Here is a 5404-nt window from a genome sequence, read left to right on the forward strand (position 1 = left end):
TCTTGATTGTTTCGGTAAGAAAAATTTGGATGATTCTTCCATCCATGGTTGTATGTGTTGGAGTACAGATTGTTTTTTCTTTGATTATAATTTATTATTGCATCACATTGCTCAAGTTGATCTATTTATGAAGAGATGACCCCCAAAGGGTAAGTTTCTTGAGCATAGTCTTTACTTCCACAAGTGTCACACACACATACAATTGCATTGGCCATACTAGTCCCCATATTCTCAAACTTTTTAGTCAAAAGCATCCAACTTTGCGGACATAAGAGTAATTGCATCAACATCAAACTTTCCTGATGCCTTGATAGGATTTCTAGAGAAGGAACCTCCACATCTTTCAGATGTCTATTGATGATGATTCTAAGCTACACTCTCTATAATATCTTCGACCTCATCTAGACTTTTATTCATTAATGCTCCTCTAGCCGCAGAGTCAAGGGACACCTTTGTTTGATAGTTGATGTCGTTATAAAAAGTGTGTAGAACTAACCACTTCTTAAGTCCATGATGTGGGCATTGCTTGAGCATATTTTTGAATCTATCTCATACTTCAAATGATTCTGAATTTGACTGTCTGAAGCTTGCTATGATATTCCGCATGTGAGCAGTTTTACTGGGAGGATAGAACTTATCGAGGAATTGTTGCTCATATTACTTCCAAGATGTGATGCTATTAGCTGGTAAGAAATTAAGCCACTGCTTGGCTCATCTTTTATGGAAAACCCAAATAACAATAATCTTACTACTTCCACTGGCATGCCATTCAGTTTCATTGTACTGCAAATTTCATAAAAGACTTCCAAGTGTTGGTTTGGGTCCTCATATGGTCTGCCTCCAAATTGATTTTACTGAACCATTGTGATCACCGCAGACTTAATCTCAAAATTATTAGCTTCAATAGGTGGTCTGGTAATGATAGATTGAAGCCCTCATGCATAAGGTGCTACATAATCTTTAAGAGGCTTGCTCGTTATTTCAGATTATTCTTGTTCTTCTTGTTGTCTCTGCAGATTTCTTCTTCTTCGGTATGTCTGTCTATCTTTGGATTAAGTGGTAGTAAATCTCCAACAAGATTAGATCTTCATATGTAAGAACAAGATTACAAATATTCCAAACGCAAGTGCTAAATGCAGAAAGAAACAAAATTTTTAATTTTTGAAATAATAATTAAAGTGTTGGAAATTTAAAGTGTAGAATTTAATTTGCAAAAAGAAAACTGCAAAAATAAAGTAAACAAATGCAAGATGTATCTATAAAAATAGAGTTGTAGAAATATTTATAAGTTTAGACTAATTCAAATGATTATCTACTAATGTTATAAGCGCAATCATCGGCAACGACGCCAAAAATTTGTTACAAAGCCGCAAGTACACGACTACGTCGTCAGTAATATAAAAGATTGTTGAATCCACAGAGACTGATTATAAGTACTAAAGATTTCTCATGGAGAATTAGATAAACAATTGATGGCTAAGGGCCACGTGCTAAGTAAAAGAAATAAGATCGAGAAGAGGAAAGTGAGAGAGAGAGAGAGAGTCTTGATTTGGAAGATGTTCTAGGGGTTCAGTTTTATTGTGATATTTATCAATGTATCATGGTTCACTAATTATCTATCCTTAATTCCCATGCACTTATAGGAAGCTAGATTTACTACCAGCTCTTGTCTGTAGTGGTCAAGCCGGAATGTTATTTAGATCAATATCCCATGCTATTAAATAGAAATGATCTTTATGAAGTACGGTAATGGGTCATCTCTATCACTAGGGTCTCTTGGGCATAAATCACAAGAACACACCTATACTCAATATCCATAGAGATAGAGATAACAATTCCGTTCAATTCCCTACTTCTTTGTGGGGATTTGCTTTTCCTTTGAAGGTGATGCCCTTAACATCTAGAAACGGGCTACCTTTATCACTAGGGCCCCTTGATTATATAATCTAGGACATTTCCTCTATGGGATCTACAATTCTACACAAACATTCAATCAAATATGAGAATTAAGTTCAAGCACAACAAATTCACATAAGATCAAATAGATACAAGACATGATAATGTCATATAGATAGAAAATTGGCATATCCACGAATTCTTACATCAATCTCCATCACAATTACTCCCTTAATCCTAGAATAATAGATATACTCCATGGCACAAAGGGAAGAATCTAAAGACATAAGAATTGAAAGCATCCAAACCCAACTAGAAGAGGAAGGGAGAAGAATGCTTATCCGGTTACGTCAAGTGATCTTCGGATCCAATGCTTTGTTTCTTGAGTCAATGTAATGATGAAAACAACATTGGATCATCGAACGGAGAGCGTGGAGAACGTAAATTGTCACCAAGATGGATCTCCCAAAGGGAGAACCTTCCTCTCCTTAGAAAGGAGAAACGATCCCCTTAAATAGTGATGGGCACGGGCCTGGCACGACATATGCCACGGTCGTGTGGCATCTACACAACCACGGTTTACTTGGCCTCTGGTCAGGTGGCACGGTCGTGTGGAGTCACACGGCCATGTTATGCTTAATCTCTGGATGTTTTACACGGCCATGTGGATTCACACGGCCAAAGTCTGCTCCTTTGGAAGGCCACTTGGCCGTGTGGCTTCACACAACCGTGGCCATCTCCTCCTCTACTTCTTGGCACGATTGTGTGGATTCACATGGCTAGAGCCTTCTCCACCTCTGATAAGTGGCACGGTCATGTGAACTTCACATGACCAAGTCCTTTTGCTTCACTTATTCACCAAATCATCTATGAGCGCCATCTTTGCCCCATTAATGGCTCCTATCAGCAGAAAAATGCATAAAGAGCACATATCCAACAAAAAAGAGTAATTATGCTGAAAGTATAATAAGAGGTGTAAAAATACACAAATCAAGCGTAAATAAAATATGTGAATGTGCGTCAAAATATGCATAAAAGTATATATGATCTACGCACATCAATCACACATTTTATCATTTTGAAACTTCAACTTTGGCAATCCTTGCACCAACTCTTTCTTTGAAAGCCTTTTGATATTCCTCATGTTGGTGTGAGCAAGTATCCGGTGCCAAAGCCAAGTTTCCTCTTCTTAGACATGAGACACTTAGCAAATATATTAGTAATACCAAATAATTCAACTTGATAAATATTTTCTTTTCTATAGCCTATGAGCATAATAGTGTTTAGTTTACTATGCTTGATTAGACATTGAGATGAGTTAAACTCAACTTCATAACCCGAATCACATAGTTGACTAATAGTTAAAAGATTAAAGACCATGCTTTTCACTAATAAGATATTTTTTATCACAAAATTTTTACAAATTCTGATATCTCCTATTCCTACAACTTTTAATTCACCACTATTATTAAAAGAAATAGTACCTTTACTTTTGTGTCTGAATAATGGGAATTTTGATGAGTCTCCCATCATGTGCCTAGAGCATCCACTATCTATAAACCATGTTGTTGGATGCTCCCCCTCAGTGCATGCCTATTCAAACACGATAAACCAAATATTTTGGTATCCAAATTTTAGATCTGGTAGCATCAACCATAAATTGCTTGGGTACCCAAGCTTGCACAATCTTAACCCTTGAAGCATAGTTTCTACTAACTAAAGACATGAATTTAATTTCTTTATGTTGTGATTTAAATCCTAAACCCGCTTTGTTGTAAACACCCCTTTGAGCTCCTAGAATCATACCCAAATATTTAGATATTGAAATAAACTTTTCTAAAACACCTCTAGGAATATCAATTTGTAATTTCAAAGACGTGTTCTCATTCTTAAGGTCATAAAATTTATTCATGTCATTTTCATTACGCATGCAAGTTTCACATGATACAATTTCATTCTTAAATGATTTCAATTCATTTTGTAACTTTCTAATCTTATCTTTTGATTTTTCTAGAGCATTAGTTAAACATGCAATGGTACCATATATCTTATCAAGCTTGGGAGAAATTACCTCGTCATCACTAGATGACGACTCACTTGAAGATTCCACATTCTCCCCATGACTATCTTCACCTTCACTATCTTCCACATTGCTTAAGGTCATGAGTGTCACGTTCCTTGAGCTCTTCCTTTCATCTTCTTCCGATGAGCTTGAAGATGATTCATCCCATGTGGCTTTCAATGCCTTCTTCTTCTTCTTCTTAGTTTTTTGTCTTGTTTCTTCAATTTTGGACATTTCGTTTTGTAGTGCCCCTTTTTCTTGCATTAGCAAATCACATCAATTTTAGACTTTGAATTCATAAGAGATTTACCTTTTCTTTTGTCATCATTGAAGATCTTCTTGACATCCTCCTTCTTGTCAAACTTCCTTGAGTGTCTCATCATTTTTCGAATAAAATTTGCCATTTCACTTGATGATAGCTCTTCATCATTATTACTATCACTATCTTGCTCAGATTCTGAAGATGACTCCTTCTCCTTCTTTTCTTTGTACTTCTTACTTTTTTCACCTGCAACCAATGATATACCTTTCTCTTTATGGCTTGTGTTAGCTTGTTCATGCAATTTAAGTTCATAAAATAATTTATCTAATTTTACTATTGACAAGTCCCTTGAAACCTTGTAGGCATCCACTATAGATAACCATAATGAGTTTCTTGGGAAGGATTTTAGTGCATACTTTATGAAATCTCGGTTCTCCACACTTTCTCCAACTGAATGGAGACTGTTTGTTGGATCATAGAGTTTCGCTAGAGGGGGGCGGTGAATAGTGATTTAAAAAGAAATCGAGAGTACGCAGCAGAAAAGACAAAATCAAAACAATGCTAACACAAGAACCTTTTACTTGGTTCGAAGCCTTTGGCGACTCCTACTCCAAGGCCCGCACACAAGGGTGCTTTCGATGGGCAATTCACTAGCAATTCGGAAGTTATTACAAACTAAGTACAGGAATGGCAATGAAAAAAAATAAAACAATACCGACAAAGGAAGAAACTAAAAGAGCAGCGCGTTGTCGGAGCTTCGCAGCATCGCAAGAGCACAGTAGAGCGGATTCTAAGTTGTTGTTCTGACTTCAGTGTTGACCCTCCTTATATAGGAGGTTCGGGGCGCCATGAAGTGACGTAGCCGAGCCAACCAGCGAACTCCACGTGGCACAGCGACGTTGGGGATAAAACTTTACCTCCGGGTGCCCGGACCTCCGGGCGCCCGGACCTTGATTTTCAATAGCTTCCTTCCTGCAAGAAAACATTAGTCCGAGACACTTATATCTCCTGCAAAACAAATTATTAGCACAGTTCATAGTTTAACAGGAGTATTAATTAAATTCCGTCTCTCCGAGACCGGAATCTAGTCAAGATCTCGACTTAGAGTTCCGAAATGGTTCTAAGTGAGATCGGCGCCTAAGTTCCCTTCCCGGGAAAACGTCCTCACAGTCACTCCCCTCCAG

General features: G+C 37.4%; 1 pseudogene; it reads left to right on the forward strand.

The window, feature by feature from the left end:
• Window positions 1-505: 505 nt before the first annotated feature.
• On the forward strand, window positions 506-588 carry LOC122044770 (annotated as a pseudogene).
• The last annotated feature ends 4816 nt before the right edge of the window (window positions 589-5404 follow it).

Source organism: Zingiber officinale, chromosome 2A (assembly GCF_018446385.1).
Source record: "Zingiber officinale cultivar Zhangliang chromosome 2A, Zo_v1.1, whole genome shotgun sequence".
Classification (NCBI taxonomy): Eukaryota; Viridiplantae; Streptophyta; class Magnoliopsida; order Zingiberales; family Zingiberaceae; genus Zingiber; species Zingiber officinale.